At 41.0% G+C, this 19,984-nt stretch overlaps 1 long non-coding RNA gene across 1 annotated transcript in view; it reads right to left on the reverse strand.

Annotated features, from left to right (window-relative positions):
- LOC128286869 (uncharacterized) overlaps positions 1–19,473 on the reverse strand; it is a 74,178-nt gene extending 54,705 nt beyond the window's left edge. The window contains exon 1 of the long non-coding RNA XR_008277536.1: positions 19,393–19,473. This is a non-coding gene — a long non-coding RNA (uncharacterized LOC128286869). The remainder of the gene's footprint in view (positions 1–19,392) is intronic.
- Between the last annotated feature and the right edge of the window lie 511 nt (positions 19,474–19,984).

Consider the following 19,984-nt stretch of genomic DNA (forward strand, 5'->3'; position numbering starts at 1 on the left):
ACAACATCCGAGGTAAGTCATTAAGCATATATTTGGTATTGATTTAAATGATCATAATATATATGCAATTGTGTTTAATGAATTGATGTGTAAATGAAAATGTATGTGTATGGAATGATGCCATTGTTGAATGTATAAAGGCAGCAAAATGCATAAGGTATTGGTCACGGCACTAAGTGTGCGGGTATAAATGGACACGGTGACAAGATTGGCACTAAGTGTGCGGGTTTAAAATTGTACAGCACTAAGTGTGCGAGTTTGATTCTATAGCACTAAGTGTGCGAGCTGAAAATATATAGCACTAAGTGTGCGGATTCACTATATGCTCTTGTATTACAATTGGCACTGAGTGTGCGACATTATCGAGTTAATCCCGGACAGCGAATCGGGTAAGTACCTTGAGCTCATGACGAATAGGCAATATGTTCATGCTCGGGGTTGAGCTTGGTAAGCTTTAAATCTATGTGATGATTGCAATTGTGTGATTGTGGTGAAAATGAGTTAGTGTGTGAAAATGCCTCAAATATCTTATCGTATAAATATGAAATGTGGATGTATGGCTTGGTATGAGATTGAACCGAAAGGTCCGAGGAATTATGGTATAGTTCCGATATGGATGAAGTACCTAGCCTTGTTTCATTGTTTCACTTTGTGATGAATTTAGCTAATGGATAATTGTAAAGTGCTTATGACTTATTGAGTTATAAACTCACTCGGTGTTTTCTTGTCACCCATTTTAGGTCTCTTGGACTCGTATTGTTGCGTGCTCGGAACCGTCGTTGAAGTCATCACACCGCTGAAATATTTTGGTATTGTCTTCGTTGTTGAAGAACATTTGGCATGTATAGGCTATTATATTTTGTTGAACTGTGGGTTGTAAACTTTAAGCCATGTGAAAATGGCCTATGTGGTCGTCGAGTGGGATGCTAGAACCTATAGCCACGAGTCTTAGAAACTTTAATTTTGATAAGGTGGCCATAATTTGTGTCATGTTTGATGGATGATTAAGGCCAAGGAAAGATTCATGAAATTGGCATAGTCTACTGCAGTAACTGTTGCGGACAGCAGCAGTGAGGTGAGATTGAAAAATCACTAAAAATAGTAGAAGTATAATTAAATAGTGAATAAATTATGAAATTGAACCTTGATGAATCTAGTTTAATATGGATGGAACGAAACGACCATATGAGCAGTATATTGAGATATATTTAAGTTCTCGTGAGACAGGGCCAGAACGGTTTCTGGGTCCCCTGTCGTGACTTTGAAAATTTACTATAAATTATCCAGAAAGAATTAGAAGTCATGCCTTATATGTGCAGATTCCATTCTGAGTCTAGTTTCATTAGAAACAAACGGCACCAGTATTAAAGCCCTGTACAGAGATATATTCAAGTTTTAACGCGCGAAGGTCAGTGTAGTCGACTTCTGTAACATTGGTGACTTTAACTAATAAACTGTACCAATTGGCCCAACCAAAAATTCTAGAAATAAATCCATGGATAGATATATGAGTCTAAATTCAGGGAAAATTTACGGAATCAGTTTTCAAGTTTCGAAACTTGAGATATGATTTTTATGGCGACAGTGACGCAGTTTTCCAGCCTGTCTGGAAATGCCAAATTGGTTGGTACCTTGAGAAGATTTGGCCCATTAACCCCTCGTGTCCGACACCGGCGACGGTCACGGGTTCGGGGTGTTACATTTCATTGGTATCAGAGCTATGGTTTAGTCGGTTCTAGGACTACCATAGCGCGTGTGAGTCTAACTATACATGCCAAATTGTTAGTGCTTAATAATGTGATGACTTCTGACGGTTGAAATTTTTTGTTTTGATTAGCAATGGAACCCGGGGTAGAGAGACCCTTGGCGGATGACGTTGAAAGTGTAGCGGCTGCTCCTGCGCAAGGGACACCGCCGTTGAGCCTCGATCATCCGCGAATAATCAAAATGAAGGGCGAAACAAGCCTTCTTCACCATGATGAATGAGTGGGTCGCGAATATGCCCGAACCAACCCGGCTGTCCAACCATTCTCAATTTAAATACTCCACCCAAGAGCCCGCAATGCCTCCGATTCATCGATCCCGTGAGGCTGAGTAAACCACCGTGGACTTGATTAGGAAGCGTGGGGCTGAGGAGTTCAAGGCCATAGTTCTTGATGATGCCGAAAAGGCCGAAGTTCGGGTCGATAACACCATTAGAGTGTTAGATGAATCATGCACACCGATGAATGTCATAAGTGTGCTATATCCTTGTTAAGAGACTCGACTTACTATTGGTGGAGGACTTTAATTTCCATAGTCCCAAATGAACGAGTTACTTGGGATTTCTTTCAATCCAATTTCGAAAGAAATACATTAGTCAACAGTTCATCGATCGAAGCGTAAGGAATTCTTGGAACTCAAGCAAGGCGGATGATCAGATCTGAATACGAACATGAGTTCGTAAGACTTAGTCGGTATGCTCGGAGTGTGTGGCTGATGAGGTTGCGATGTGCAAAAGATTTGAAGAAGGATTGAATGAAGAGTTAAAGTTACTAGTGGGAATTTTGGAGATAAAGGAGTTCGTGACACTAGTCGAACGAGCACGCAAGGCGGAAGAACTTGGGAAGGAGAAGAAGAAGGCTGAATTTGAAGCAAGAGATTACCGTAAAAGATCGACGAGTAAAGCTCCGTTCTCGGCTGTAAAGAGGTTTAGGAGGACACCAAGAAGTCGAGGACGATCATGGGAATTTCCATTAGAGCCCGACCATTGACGGACTCGAGCTACTTCAGTAGCTAGTGTGGGCAATAATCGTCAAGAGAGACCTGAATGCCCCCAATATGGAAGACGACACCTAGGTGAATGTTGGGGTAAGTCTCATTAATAGGGCTGTTATGGATGCGGTTCAAGGACCACTTCATTAGAGATTGCACGGAGTTAGATGAGAGGAATAAGACGCAAGGTGCAAGACCTAGTGGAACGACGGTGGAGGTAGGCCCCGAGAATCTCTGGAGGTAGGGGTGGTAATCGAGAGGAGCCTCTAATCTGGCTGTCCGATTCGAGACCCGTGCTCTGCTAGAGCATATGCCATCCAGCGCACGAGAGGAGGCATCCTCCCCGACGTTATCACCGGTACTTTTACTCTCTTTGATACTATTGTGATTGCATTGATTGACCCGCTCTACTCACTCATATGTATGTGAAACCTTAGCATCCAAAGAAGACTCTACCGTTGAATCTCTGAGTTCGTAATTGAGTGTCAAACCCTTTGGGTCAATCGTGCTCGTTGATAAAGTGTGCAAGAGATGCCCCTAATAATTCGAGAATCTTGTTTTCCGCCGATCCGATGCTTCTACCATTTCATGAATTCGATGTTATTCTTGGTATGGATTGGTGACCGTACATGATGCAAGCAGGTGGATCGCAAAAGGAAAACCATTGATTTGAGGAGTGCAAATAATGAGGTAGTCCGAGTCGAGTCTCTTCGATTTAAAAGGAGCGCCAATGATAATATCTTCTATGACCGCTTGGAGGTATGTGAAAAGGGGTGAAACATACCTTGCGTATGTGTTTGGAAGTAAAGAGACGGAAAGGAAACTCGAATCGGTACCGATGGTTTGTGAGTATTCGGATGTTTTTCCGAGGAGTTACCGGATTGCCACCGGTTCGAGAAGTGGAATTCGACATCGGTTGTACCGGTACTACGCCGATTTCAATAGCCCGTGTCGTATGGCATTAACGGAATTAAAGGAATTGAAGGTTCAATTGCAAGAATTGACGGATAGAGGTTTCGCTCGACCGAGTTTTTCTCCATGGGCGCTTTGTATTGTTTGTGAAGAAGAAGGACGGAACCATGAGGTTGTGCATCGACTATCGTCAACTCAATAAAGTGACGATAAAGAATAAATATCCATTGCCACGAATTGACGATTTGTTTGATCAATTAAAGGGAGCCTCGGTGTTTTCAAAGATAGATTTGAGGTCGGGTACTATCGGTTGAGGGTCCGAGAATCGGACATACCAAAACCGCTTTTAGAACGAGGTACGGTCACTACGAATTCTTGGTGATGCCGTTTGGGCTCACTAATGCCCTGCGGTGTTTATGGATTTAATGAATAGAATTTTCAGCCATACTTGGATCGGTTCGTAGTTGTATTTATCGATGACATTTTGGTCTATTCGAGAGATGAAATCGAACATCTTGAACACCGAGGCTAGTGTTGCAAATCTTACGAGATAAGCATTATCGCAAAGTTCAATAAATGTGAATTTTGGTTGAAAGAGGTTAGCTTTTTGGGGCACGTGGTGTCCGCGACGGTGTCGTGGTGGACCCGAACAAAATTCGCCATAGTCGATTGGAAACCACCAAGGAATGTTACCGAAGTTAGGAGCTTTTGGGGCTTGCGGTTATTACCGACGATTTGTAAAAGGTTTCTCGACGATAGCCACGCCAATGACGGCTTACTCCAAAAGGATGTTAAGTTCGAATGGACGGAGAAATGTCGAAAAGTTTCGATCAACTGAAAGCTTATTTGATGAAGCCCCAATTCTAGTGCAACCCGAATCGGGCAAAGAGTTTGTCATTTATAGTGACGCATCCCTACTTGGGTTGGGTTGCGTATTGATGCAAGAAGGGCGAGTTGTGGCCTATCGTCGAGACAATTAAAGCCACATGAGAAAAATTATCCGACCCATGATCTCGAATTGGTCGCCATCGTATTCGCCTTAAAGATATGGCGACATTACTTATTTGGTGAGAAGTGCCATGTGTATTCGGATCACAAAAGTCTCAAATATTTGATGACCCAAAGAGACTTAAATCTGCGACAAAGGCGATGGCTCGAGTTGTTAAAAGATTATGAGCTCGTCATTGATTATCACCCGGAAGGGTGATGTGGTTGCGGATGCCTTAAGCCGGAAATCACTGCTTGCTTTATGAAGCGATGAATGTACACTTGTCTATCCTACCCGACAATGTGTTAGTAGCTGAATTGAAAGCCAAACCATTATTGATACGTCAAATTCGTGAAGCTCGAAAAGTCGACGATGAGTTGGTTGCAAAACGGGATGAGTGTGTTCGAACAAGGACTCGAATTTCAAATCGATGATGACGATTGTTTGAGGTTCGAAGTCGTCATGTGTTCCAAAGAATTGAACTTATTCCAATAATTTTGAACGAAGCCCATTGTAGCCGAATGGCAATCCACCCGGAGTAATGAAGATGTACAACGATTTGAAACGTCGGTTTTGGTGGCATGGTATGAAACGAGACATCTCGATTTTGTTTGAGATGTTTAATATGTCAACAAGTGAAAGCGGAACATCAAGTGCCTTGAGGATTACTTCACCGATCACGATACCCGAGTGGAAATGGGATCGAGTCACAATGGACTTTGTATCCGGACCGCCATTGTCGTTGAGTAAGAAGGATGCGATTTGGGTCGTTGTCGATAGACCGACTAAGTCGGCTCACTTTATCCCGACGTCGGATTTTTCAATGGACAAACTAGCCGAATTGTACGTTTCTCGATTGTGAGATTACACGGGTGCCTATTTCCATCGTGTCGGATAGAGATCCGAGATTTACCTCGCGATTTTGGAAGAAGTTGCAAGAAGCTTTGGGTACCAAGTTGCATTTCAAAGACCGCCTTTCACCCCCAAACCGATGGTCAATCCGAACGGATAATTCAAATACTCGAGGATATGTTGAGATGTTGTATCCTTGAGTTTAGTGGTTCATGGGAACGGTATCGCCTTTGATTGAATTCGCTACAACAATAGCTTTCAATCAAGTATTAAGATGGCGCCTTACGAGGCTTTATACGATCGTAAATGCCGTACCCATTATTCGGACCGAACTTAGTGAAGGTAAATTCTTGAGGTTGATTTGGTTAAGGATGCCGAGCAAAGAGTTCGAGTAATTCGTGAAAGTTTGAAAGTCGCCGGATCGCCAAAAGTCGTATCCGGTTTGAAAAGAAAAGATATTGAATATCGGGTTGGAGACAAGGTCTTTCTCAAAGTTTCACCTTGGAAGAAGGTGCTTAGATTTGGTCGTAAGGGCAAATTGAGTCCGAGGTTCATCGGGCCATATGAAGTATCCGAACGAGTTGGGCGATCGCATATCGATTAATTTTGCCCCGAGCTCGAAAGGATTCTAGCGTTTTCATGTCTCGATGCTTGACGATATAGGTCCGATCCATCGCACGTAATTGCTCCATCGAGATTGAGATTCACCTAATTTGAGCTATGAAGAGGAACCGTTCGCATTATGAGGCGTGAAGTAAAAGAGTTGCGCAATAGGAAAATCCCGTTAGTGAAGGTGTTGTGGCATAAACACGGAATGGAAGAAGCCACTTGGGAACTTGAGGACTCTATGAAAGAGCGATACGAACCTATTTACGGTAAGATTTTCGGGACGAAAATTTCTTAAGTGGGGAGAGTTGTGACATCCCTAAATTGACCCTAGTCGGAAAGTGGTTTCGGGACCACTAAACCGAGTCATAATAATAATTAACCATCATAATTGATGCTCATTATATGTATATATGCATGTGTGAAAATTTCATGTTTGGATTTTGTTAATTGTAAGTGAATTTTTATCAAATAGGACTTATGTGAGAAAATTTAGAAATGTGCTAGGCAAATGTAAGGTGGCCTATTAATACATGTGGGAAAGTGTTGTCCTTGCATGTCAAATTAGCCAAAATGAAGCATGATGGCCGCCATACTATGGGTGGAAACATGTCTCCAACATGTTAGACTAGTGATGCATGTAGGAAACAATAAATTAAGAAAGTTAGCATTAAAGAAATGGAAAAAGAAAATGATGATAACAAAAAAAGAGTGTGGATGCTTTCCCCCTTGCCGTACATGAGAGAAACAAAAACAAAGAAAGAAAGAAAAAAATGTTCATTCTCTCATTTTCTCCTTGCTTGGCCGAATGTACTAAGAAGAAAGGGGGAAGCTTGAGAAAATCAGCCATGGGAGTTTGCTAGACTAAGGTATGTTGATGTTATCCATGAGATTTATGCATGTTTTAGTTGATAGTTTGAGTTCCACCTAACCCATGGTCTAAACCTTTACCATGAAATGGGGATGATATTCGGCCATGGGTGTTGTCTTCTTGGTATCATTGATGTTTGATGTTTGATGTTGTGGTGGTGAGGCATGAAGATGAGTTAAGGTTCAACTAAGGTGGATTTGTGGATGTTATTTGCATGCTAAAGGTAAAGCTTGTAATGATGCATGGTACGGTGTTGTATGGCATTTGGCCATGGTAGGGAATAAAAGGAAACTATGTTCGTTGTTCATGTCATTTGAATGAGAAGTGCTAGTAAGGTGAAGTACAAATGTTAGTGTTTGATTTACTAGTGTATATATGCATACTAGCCTAGTTGTGAACTTGAATCAAATTGGTGTTAAGTCGATACAAGCGACCTTACTTGTTGAATGTATCAAGTGTGGAAATCGGCCTTAACATGAATGTGTATGTTCGGCCACATGAGCGAATACATATGTTGATGTGTATATTCGCCTTAGGTAGCCTATTGAGGGCCTTAGCTTTTCCTTGATGCTTGAATGAATTGTATTGAATTGCTTGATGTAATATAAAATGTGCATGACCAATGTGTATCCAAGCAAAAGGGTGGCCATATGACCATTTAAACTCCTTGTCATATTCGGCCATAAGCTAGCATAATGAGGTTTTAATAAGTTAAATTTGTGTGAACTAGCTCAAGAACTCAAAGGATCAAAGTTGGACAAGGGGAAAGACAAAGTAATTGAATAGCCATTGAAAACGTGCGACAACATTCGAGGTAAGTCATTAAGCATGTATTTGGTATTGATTTAAATGATCATAATATATATGCAATTGTGTTTAATGAATTGATGTGTAAATGAAAATGTATGTGTATGGAATGATGCCATTGTTGAATGTATAAAGGCAGCAAAATGCATAAGGTATTGGTCACGGCACTAAGTGTGCGGGTATAAATGGACACGGTGACAAGATTGGCACTAAGTGTGCGGGTTTAAAATTGTACAACACTAAGTGTGCGAGTTTGATTCTATAGCACTAAGTGTGCGAGCTGAAAATATATAGCACTAAGTGTGCGGATTCACTATATGTTCTTGTATTACAATTGGCACTGAGTGTGCGACATTATCGAGTTAATCCCGGACAGCGAATCGGGTAAGTACCTTGAGCTCATGACGAATAGGCAATATGTTCATGCTTGGGGTTGAGCTTGGTAAGCTTTAAATCTATGTGATGATTGCAATTGTGTGATTGTGGTGAAAATGAGTTAGTGTGTGAAAATGCCTCAAATATCTTATCGTATAAATATGAAATGTGGATGTATGGCTTGGTATGAGATTGAACCGAAAGGTCCGAGGAATTATGGTATAGTTCCGATATGGATGAAGTACCTAGCCTTGTTTCATTGTTTCACTTTGTGATGAATTTAGCTAATGGATAATTGTAAAGTGCTTATGACTTACTGAGTTATAAACTCACTCGGTGTTTTCTTGTCACCCATTTTAGGTCTCTTGGACTCGTATTGTTGCGTGCTCGGAACCGTCGTTGAAGTCATCACACCGGCTGAAATATTTTGGTATTGTCTTCGTTGTTGAAGAACATTTGGCATGTATAGGCTATTATATTTTGTTGAACTGTGGGTTGTAAACTTTAAGCCATGTGAAAATGGCCTATGTGGTCGTCGAGTGGGATGCTAGAACCTATAGCCACGAGTCTTAGAAACTTTAATTTTGATAAGGTGGCCATAATTTGTGTCATGTTTGATGGATGATTAAGGCCAAGGAAAGATTCATGAAATTGGCATAGTCTACTGCAGTAACTGTGACAGCAGCAGTGAGGTGAGATTGAAAAATCACTAAAAATAGTAGAAGTAGAATTAAATAGTGAATAAATTATGAAATTGAACCTTGATGAATCTAGTTTAATATGGATGGAACGAAACGATCATATGAGCAGTATATTGAGAGATATTAAAGTTCTCGTGAGACAGGGCCAGAACGGTTTCTGGGTCCCCTGTCGTGACTTTGAAAATTTACTATAAATTATCCAGAAATAATTAGAAGTCATGCCTTATATGTGCAGATTCCATTCTGAGTCTAGTTTCATTAGAAATAAACGGCACCAGTATTAAAGCCCTGTACAGAGAGATATTCAAGTTTTAACGTGCGAAGGTCGGTGTAGTCGACTTCTGTAACATTGGTGACTTTAACTAATAAACTGTACCAATTGGCCCAACCAAAAATTCTAGAAATAAATCCATGGATAGATATATGAGTCTAAATTCAGGGAAAATTTACGGAATCAGTTTCCGAGTTTCGAAACTCGAGATATGATTTTTATGGCAACAGTGACGCAGTTTTCCAGCCTGTCTGGAAATGCCAAATTGGTTGGTACCTTGAGAAGATTTGGCCCATTAACCCCTCGTGTCCGACACCGGCGACGGTCACGGGTTCGGGGTGTTACAAGGAAAATCTAATAATAGATTGAAACTGTAGCTAGACTTCGATTCTGCGAAAACAAACTTTGAATTACTGTCTGATTCATAAAACATCTGTAATAATCACTGGATTACTAAGTTAATGCATAAAATTTGTAAACAGATAATACGATATGAGTACAAGAGCTACTCGTGGAAGAAGCCGTGGACGTGGCCGAGGAAGGGCTCGAGCGGTATCTTCGTCTTCGGGACATATGCCGGCGGCAGATGCACCGGTACCATCGGTAAAAGAAGTGGAGTCTCATGATCGTGGTGCCAGAGATGACGCTCTGTCGCAGGCAATGCTTCGTGTTCTGGAAAGGGTTGCCGGGACAAGTTCGGGCAACGAAATTCGAGGATCGATTTCTGAACGACTCCGGGCCAACGGAGCGGAGATCTTTAGGGGTGTGTCTGGTATCACCTCGAATGTGGCAGAATATTGGTTAGAGGCCACAGAACGAATTATGGATGACTTGGATTGCTCGTGGAGCGAAGTGAAGGAGCCGTGTCGTTGCTACGGGACGAGGCTTACCAGTGGTGGCTCAACGTGAGACAAGGAACCCCAGCTGATAGGGTAACTTGGGAACTGTTTAAGACGGCCTTTAAAGGGAAGTATGTTGGAGCGAGTTATGTGGACGCCCGCAGGAAGGAATTCCTGAATCTGGTGTAAGAAGGTAAAACAGTTGCCAAGTACGATACCGAGTTTCTGAGGTTGAGCCGGTATGCCGTGGGCATAGTTGCTACGGAGTATGAGCGAAGTGTGCGCTTCGAGGATGGTCTTAGAGATGACCTTAGGGTGTTGATCGCTCCGCAGAGGGAGCGAGACTTCGCAGTCTTGGTGGAGAAGGCAAGGGCCGCTGAGGAGGTTAAGCGTGCTGAAAAGAAAAATCGGGAGAAGGATCGGAACCGTTTTCAGAGGGATTCAGGACCCTCGGGTGGTGCAAATAGGATTATTAAGAGAGCAAGAGTGGAGGAACCAGTTCGAGTAGTGTCGATGAATGTGGTCAGACCATCAATTTGCGGAGACTGTGGTAAGGTACATTTGGGTGAGTGTAGGAAACGCTCTGGTGCTTATTTCCAATGTGGATCTATGGAGCATAGAGTACGGGATTGCCCTCAGAAAGCTGATCAGGTTCAAGTTGCTGAACAGAGGATTGCTCAACCCATAAGGGGTAGACCCCAACCACCGAGAGGACGTGGACAAGGTAGGGGTGGAAATGGAAATGGTCGAGGTCGGGGGGCACTTGGCAGGGGTGTCGAAAATCTTTGCTCGACGGCCCGACTTTGGTGTATGCAAAATCGTCGAGAGGAGGCGGCCGACCGACGTCATAACTAATACGTTCTTAGTTTCTAGCATGCCATATACTGCTTTGGTGGATATTGGATCTACTCATTCCTATGTTGCATGTGCCATATCTGGGTTGTTGGGTGTGCACTCTGAGAAGATGGTGAGTGGGGTATCTGTGTTAAGTCCTTTAGGTCATTCGGTTAGGGTAGACAAATTATATAGGGACGTACCCTCAGAAACTCAAGGCAAGGTTTTCCCTAGAGATCTGATGGAGTTACCGTTCGGAGAGTTTGACCTCATTCTGGGAATGGACTGGCTTGTTAAGCATAGGGCGACTTTGGATTGTGCTACAAAATGAATGGTGTTAAGAACCACGGAGGGTGAGGAGGTTATGATGATAGGCGAGCGAAGGGATTATTTGTCCAATGTGGTGTCAGCATTAAGAGTCGAAAAGTGGATTCGGAAAGGTTATGAGACCTATTTGGCATTTGTAAGTCAGTCGGAAGGGGAGGGATTGTCAGTGGATAAGGTTAGAACTGTAAAGGAGTTCCAAGATGTTTTTCTAGAGGAGCTTTCAGGATTGCCTCCGAACCGAGAAGTGGAGTTTGGAATCGACTTATTGCCTGGAACGGCACCAGTGTCTATCCACCGTATAGAATAGCACCGAAGGAGTTGGTGGAGCTAAAGGCACAAATTCAAGAGTTGTTGGATAGGGGCTTCATTAGGCCAAGCGTGTCTCCATGGGGAGCACCGGTGTTGTTCGTGAAGAAGAAGGATGGTACAATGCGGATGTGCATTGATTATCGCCAGTTGAACAAACTGACAATTAAAAATAAGTATCCACTGCCAATGATTGACTATCTGTTTGACCAGCTTAGAGGGGCTTCTGTATTTTCTAAGATCGACCTCCGATCTAGATATCATCAGTTAAGGGTCAAGGAGGCGGATATCCATAAGACGGCATTCAGGACTCGGTATGGTCATTACGAGTTTTGGTTATGCCATTTGGACCGATTTAACGCCTCTGCAGCTTTCATGGATCGATGAATCGGTGTTCCAACCATTCTTGGATCGATTCATAGTCGCCTTCATTGATGATATCCTGGTATATTCTAAAACTGAAGCGAAACATGATGAGCATCTCCGTATAGTGCTCTGAGTGTTAAGGGAAAAGGAACTCTTTGCGAAGTTCAGCAAGTGTGAATTTTGGTTGAGGGTTCTTAGGACATGTGGTCTCTTCCGAAGGGATTAAGGTAGACCTTCGAAAGATTGAAGCAATTTTGGAGTAGAAGCCACCTAGGACGGTGTCAGAAATTTGAAGTTTCCTAGGGTTCGCAAGATACTACAGAAGGTTTGTGGAAGGTTTTTCTGTGATGGCAGCACCTCTGACAAAACTCATAAGGAAAGGAGTACCGTTTGTATGGACTGAGAAGCTGCAGAAAGCTTTTGAGAAGTTGAAGAAAGTTCTGACTGAAGCACCTGTGTTGATTCAAATGAGTCCGAGAAGGATTTTCTTGTCTGATGACGCATCACACGTGGGTTTGGGCTGCGTGTTAATGCAAAAGGGTAAGGTGGTTGTATATGCATCACGATAGCTTAAGCTTCATAAGGGGAACTATCCGACTCATGATTTGGAGTTGGCGCGATGATATTCGCACTTAAGATTTGGAGACATTACTTGTGCGGAGAAAGGTGTATTATATACACCGACCATAAGAGTCTTAAGTATTTGTTGACTCGAAGGAGCTGAACCTTAGGCAAAGGAGATGGATTGAGTTGCTTAAGGATTATGACTGCTTGATCGAGTATCACCGTGCAAGGCTAATATGGTAGCCGATGCTCTAATTAAATAGAATCAGACGATCCGAGAGCAATGTTTGCTCGTCTGAGTCTCAGATGATGATGGAGGTCTGCTGGTGAGTTGCAAGTGAGGCCAACTCAGGTGGATCAGATTAAGGAAAAGTAGTTGAACGATGAGTCTTTGGTCACTCGTTTCCAACAAGTTAAGGAAGGGGAAACTTCTGAGTTTGGGTTAGATGGCGAAGGAGTTCTGTGTTTCCGAGGAAGAATTTATATTCCGAAGGACTCTGATTTGAGGCAGATAATATTGAAAGAAGCTCATGGAGGACTTTGTGCCATGCATCTTGGAGGGAACAAGTTGTATCACGACTTGCGAGAATTGTACTGGTGGCCTGGACTTAAACTAGAAGTAACGGAGTTTGTAGGAAATGTCGACATGCCGCAAGTGAAAGTGAGCATCAATTACCTTCCGGATCATTACGGCCAAAGAAGATACCACTTTGGAAGTGGGAGAGGCTAACCATGGACTTTGTGAGTGGGCTGCCCTTAACACCATCGAAGAAAGACTCGGTGTGGGTGATTGTGGATAGGTTGACCAAATTGGCCCATTTCATACTTGTTCGTACTGACTTTTCACTTCAAAAGTTAGCCAAGTTGTATGTGGCGGAGATTGTGCGACTTCATGGAGTCCCAGTTTCAATTATTTCTGATCGGGATCCCAGATTTACATATCGGTTTTGGCAAAAGTTGCATGAGGCGTTGGGGACGCGATTGAATTTTAGTACGGCTTTCCATTCCCAGACTAATGGTCAATCGGAAAGGGTTATTCAGATTTGGGAGGACATGTTGAGGGGATGCGTGATTGATTTTCGAGATAGTTAGGAGGATTACTTGCTGTTGGCAGAATTTGCGTACAATAACAGTTACCAAACGAGTATTCGAATGGCACCGTATAAAGCACTGTATGGACGAAGGTGTCGTACACCTAGTTGTTGGACTGAACTAGGAGAGCGACAAATTCTTGGACCAGAGTTGGTAGGCGTCATCGAGGATAAGGTCGAAATAATTAGGGACCGTTTAAAGAAGCATCGATAGGCAAAATTGTATGCTGATTTGAAGCGTAAGGAGATTGAGTACTCAGTAGGTGATATGGTCTTCTTAAAAGTTTCTCCTTGGAAGAAGATATTAAGGTTCGGTAAGAAGGGCAAGTTGAGTCCGCGATTCATTGGGCCTTATCGGGTTTTGAAGCGAGTAGGCCCAGTAGATTATCAGTTGGAATTGCTTTCAGAATTAGACAGGATTCACGATGTTTTTCACGTTTCCATGTTAAGGCGTTATCATTCTGACCCTGCTCATGTCCTGCCAGTTGCAGAAATTGAAGTTCAGACTGATTTGACCTCTGAGGAGGAGCCTGTGCAAATATTGGCTCGAGATGTTAAGGTTCTCAGAAGGAAATCTGTCCCGTTAGTGAAAGTGCTTTGGTGTAATCATGGAAGGGAAGAAGCTACTTGGGAATCAGAAGAGACTATGCATCAACAATACCCTCAACTATTTGGATCAGGTAAATTTCGAGGCTGAAATTTCTTTAAGGGGGTAGAGTTGTAACGCCCAATTTTCGAATTCGTGAATGTTGGCAAAATTTCATGCTTTGATTTTGTCATTTGTGAGTGAAATTATGAAATAGGACCTATGTGAAAATGTTTGAAAATGCTATAGGCTAATTTGTAGTGGCCAAATAAATAGTAGTGCAAAATAAGAGGATTTACATGTCAAACCTCCCATTTTACAAGAAGTGGCTAGCCATCATGTTGTTGAAGACAATATGTCCACTTGATATCCATAATTTATGGTACAAATTGATAAAAAATTGATAATGAGTTAGGTAAATGTTCCATGATGGGCATGATAAGCATTATAGACATTTTTTTTATTGACATTATAGCATAGGTATGGCACAAATAATATAGGTTATTTTGTGTCATAAAATGTTGGGTAATAAAATAACAAAAGGATGAAAAGAACAAAGTTTTGTCCATCTTTGTTCATCATAGCCGAAAGTTAGAGAAGAGAAAGGAAAGGAGAAAGCTCTTGAGTATTCAGTCACTAAGAGGAGGAAAATTGAAGGTAAGTTCTTGGTACCTTGCTTCTATTTTGAGGTTTATGAGTTCTTCGTGATTCTACCTTAACTCTTGAAGCATATTTTGGTTTTTAGTTGTGTTGTGAGCATTTAGTCATGAATTAAAATGAAGGAAATGGTTGTTGTTTCATGTTCTTTTGATGAAAAATGGAAGATAGGTGAAGTTGAGCCAAACAAATGAGCATGCATGTGCCTTAGATGTTAAAGGGAAAAATCGGCTAACATGTTGTGCTTTAAAATGATGAAATGGAGATTATACTTAAGTAAAATCATTGATATGTGATGATTTATTGGTGATATACATGTTTAAATAACATGCATGCAAGGTATGTGTCAAAGAGTGATTTGGTAATAAATCTGCTTGGGACAGCAGCAGTAACGTGACTTTGGAAAATCACCATAAATTGTGGGAGATGAATTAGAAGCTTAATAAATTATGTAATTAAATCTTATTAAGTCTAGTTTCAAAATGAAATAAACAAGAACTAGTTTGAATTCTGTACAATGAGAAATTTGATTCGTAATGAAGAGTGGTCAGATTAGTCAAACAGTAAAACATGGGAAACTTTGAGAAAAATCTGGTATTGATTGGCTAAACCAAAAATTCTGAAAATTTTATGGATAAAAGATATATGAGTCTATTTTCAGGGAATATTAACGGCACTTGATTTGGAGTTTCGTAGCTCCAGTTATAAATGATTTAGTGACTGTTGCTCAGGAAGACAGCTTGCAGTGAAATTATGATTATGTGGTAAACACTGACAAAAATTTGTTAATGAGTTGCTTATTGATTTCTTATAAGCTTACTCTGATCTGTAGGTGTGGTTGGCCAAATATTGTAAGGGATTAATACGTAGTTCGTATTTGAATAGTTAGATTAACGTGTTAGTAATCTAATTGTAGGCGGTTCGTGTGTGGATCTCGTTAGCATATCGTCGCAAACAGGTGTGTAATTAACACCCTCTTATAGACTAGATCGGCACAAGCCGAAAAGCCGGTATTTTGAGATCTTGCAAGTGTGTGAATGCTTATGAGATTAATAATTTGATGTATATTGTATATTAAAGTGATAAGACTGCAGAGTGCGCGATTCTGTGCATTTCGATATTTTTGGGTTTAATGGGCCAAAAACGGGATAATGGGCCAACGGGCCCAAATTGGTAAGAAAACGCGGTAAGTGTTTCTGATCGTACATAAATGGCTATGTTATGTATGAAAACCTTAAGAATAGTTAAATTACTTGAATACCCCTATGTATGCAAAATTACCATTATACCCCTAGGGTTACTTTTGACTGAAAAGCATGACGACCTGATTCTGTATGATGTATGCCATGATTATATATCTGTTGCATGGGGACTTGGGTTATACTATGGAGGAAGCGTCCTGGTGGCTATGCCACAATTATCTGATCTTGTGGCTCTGCCACATATATCTGTCCTGGTGGCTATGCCACAGTTATCTGATCTGGTGGCTCTGCCACATATATCTGTTCTGATGGATCTGCCACAATATTTGTATCTGGTGACTTCGTCAAAATATCTGGCAGCCTCGCTGCGATTTCTGTGGTGTGTAGCGGCCGAGTAGTCTCCCTACATGGTGTAAGGCTGGTACGGGAGTGTTATGGATGAATCTGGGTTGGGTTTCGGCATAAACATGTAATATCTATTCTGTTCTGTTATGGGCCTATGGGCTTTATTTTGAATTTTGTTATGGGCTAAGGCCAACTTATTCTATTTCTGTGGTTTGAGCTGATATAGGCTATGGTTGGGTTAATTTACACACTGAGTTTCCCCAAACTCACCCCTTTTATTTTCATCCACGCAGGTAATCCCCAACCATAGTGGGCTTGGAGCTGTGAGGGAATTGAGTGGCCACCCGCTCGAAAGTTTGATTTTCTTCGGTGAACTGGAAATCCTTTTATTTACGTTTGAAGTTTTGGGTTTTAAATGTAATAAGGCCGCTTAATTATTTTGATGGTTTTAATATGTATTACTAAGATAGGTATTACTTATTTTAACTGTTGAAATTGGATAGCTTTAGGACGCGTTTTCAAAAACAACAATTGATTTCAAAATAACACGACAACAAGCAAAGCTTCACAATGAAAGTATTTTCCAAAATTAATCACTTTTCCTAAAATGACTTAATCAAATCGGTTTCCTAGAAATATCCATGATGTTAAGGTGTGGCAATGGCGGTATGCATGTCTAGGATTGGATCCGAAGGAGCTTGGTACTTAGCAATCAGATGGACTCACCACCCCTTTTCTGTTTCCTACACGTGCATGACTTCCATTCACTTTAACCTATAATGAAATTATCTTTTAAAACACTAAGTAAGTTTTTCGGATCAACAGTATAAAATGTTTTGAACGCTTCGATGTGGCATGTCGGATCCGGTCATAACGTCTGGGCCGGGTTTGGGGTGTTACAGTTGTGGCGGAATCATAGCACTGAGGAGGCTACTTGAGAGCCAAAGGATTCGATGCGTCAGCAGTATCCTCACATTTTCTGATCAGGTAAAATTCAAGGACAAATTTTCTTTAATTGGGGTAGAGTTGTAACGCCCAAATTTTTGTAGTTTCGGCTTTTGTAAGTGTTGGGCTTGACAGTGTATGAATCTGTGTTTTGAGTTGTTTTTGGTTTTTTTATTATTAGTGAATAAAGCTGACTTGAGGTCAGTGGGCTTATAATGAATTATGGGTAAAAACTTAACAGAATGGGCCTACTGGTTTAGTGGTTAAGTGGCAAGGGAATACGCTTAGGGTCAGGGGTTCGATTCCCTGCAGTGGCGATGGGATTATTTTTGCTGCAAGTTGCAATTAAGAGTTGGGTTTTATTAAATTTCTGAGTTGTGGGCTTTAGGGAAGAATTAGGGTTTTCTTATTTTCTTCTAGTTGACAAAATAGTTTCTATGTCGTTTCTTCCTCTTCCAAACCCTTGCTGCCGAAATTAAATTCTTTTCTTTTCTTTCTTTTTCCTTCTTCTCCGTTTTTCTTCTCCTTCGATTTCTGTTCTTTTCCGTTTAACTGTGACAGTTGCTAGTGTAACACCCCAAACCCGGCCCAGAAGTTATGGCCGGATCCAGCATGCCACATCAAAAACGTAAAAAAAAAAATTCCATTCTAAGTCCAGAAAATCGTACTTGATGTTCAAAAGATTAATTCATTAAAGGTTAAAGTGAATGGAAGTCATGCACCGTAGGAAACCGGAAAAGAGGTGGTGAGTCCATCGGATTGCTAAGTACCAAGCTCCTTCGGATCCAATCCTAGACATGCATACCGCCATTGCCATACCTTAACGTCATGGATATTTCTAGGAAACCGATTTGATTAAGTCATTTTTAGGAAAAGTGATTAATTTTGGAAAATACTTTCATTGCGAAGCTTTGCTTGTTGTCATGTTATTTTGAAATCAACTATTGTTTTTGAAAACGCTACTAAAGCTATCCAATTTCAACAGTTAAAATAAGTAATACCTATCTTAGTAATACATATTAAAACCATCAAAAATAATTAAGCGGCCTTATTACATTTAAAACCCAAAACTTCAAACGTAAATAAAAGGATGTCCAGTTCACCGAAGAAAATCAAACTTTCGAGCAGTGGCCACTCAATTCCCTTACGACTCCAAGCCTACTATGGTGAGGATTTCTGCGTGTATGAAAATAAAAGGGTGAGTTTGGGAAACTCAATGTGTAAGGAAAACCTATTCAAAGCCCAAGTCACTCAAGCCTATTGGGCTAAGCCCATTCCTATAATAATGGTCTTGGACCGAGCCCTTTCAGATTACAATAATAAGTGGGCCTTAGCCCTTATTTAGATAACAATATGGCCCATAGGCCTATTTCAAAATACATGCAACATCAAGAAACATATGCAAGCCCATTTGGGTAATAGTGGTCTTGGGCGAGCCCTTTTCAAATTACAATAAACGGGCCTTAGCCCTTATTCAGATAATGTGATGGCCCATAGGCCCATTTCAAAATACATGCAACATCAAGAAACATATGCAAGCCCATTTGGGAGACTACTCAACCCACCAACCACTACACTCCACCCGTACCAGCCATACACTCCATGTGGGAATAGCTCAACCCACCCAAATTTAACACTCCACAGATTGCGACCTTCTCGCTCAGTTAACAATAAATTGAGGCAAAGCCTCCAAGACGTGGACAAGCCACTTTTAGTACTTCCTCCGTCAATATCCCAATCCCATACATCGATAATAACAACATGGCATGCAAGATAAATAACAACAATCAAACATGCATTTAAGTCAATTTAACCCTAGGGTATTTGGTAATTTATCTCCTAGGGGTAAAACTGTAAATTTTCCACTTTTAAAGGTATTTCAGTAATTTATCTATTTTAGGGTTTTTCATGCATATTCCTACCTTTCACATACTACAAAATCACGTATCCAGGGTTCTTACCGAATTGGGCTCGTTGGCCCATCATTCCAATTTTGGCCCATTAAGCCCATACATATCAAGGGCACAGAAATCATTCACTTTGCAGTCCAAATTTTGCAGCTTACCAAAAACATTAATCGATTTACCTCACGAGCATTCGCACACTCACAAATCTACAAAATACCAGTTTTCGGCATTTCGGCTTTTCGGCTTTTGCCGATCTAAACTAAGAAAGAGAGTGCTAGTTACACACCTGTTTGCGACGATATGCTGACGAGATCCACACACGAACCGCCTACAATTGGATTACTAACACGTTAATCTAGCTATTCAAATACAAACTACGTATTAACCCCTTACAATATTCGGCCAACCACACCTACAGATCATAGTAAGCTTATAAGAAATCAATAAGCAACTCATTAACAAATTTTTGTCAATGTTTACCACATAATCATAATTTCACTGCAAGCTGTCTTCCTGAGCAACAGTCACTAAATTATTTATAACTGGAGCTACGAAATTCCAAATCAAGTTCCGTTAATTTTCCCTGAAAATAGACTCATATATCTTCTATCCATTACATTTTCAGAATTTTTGGTTTAGCCAATCAATACCAGATTTTTCTCAAAGTTTCTCATGTTTCACTGTTTGACTAATCTGACCACTCTTCATTACGAATCAAATTTCTCATTGTACAGAATTTAAAATATGTTCTTGTTTATTTCATTAGAAACTAGACTCAATAAGCTTTAATTACATAATTTATTCAGCTTCTAATTCATCTCCCACAATTTATGGTGATTTTCCAAATTCACGTTACTGCTGCTGTCCCAAGCAGATTT

This window comes from Gossypium arboreum, chromosome 2 (genome assembly GCF_025698485.1).
Source record: "Gossypium arboreum isolate Shixiya-1 chromosome 2, ASM2569848v2, whole genome shotgun sequence".
Taxonomy (NCBI): Eukaryota; Viridiplantae; Streptophyta; class Magnoliopsida; order Malvales; family Malvaceae; genus Gossypium; species Gossypium arboreum.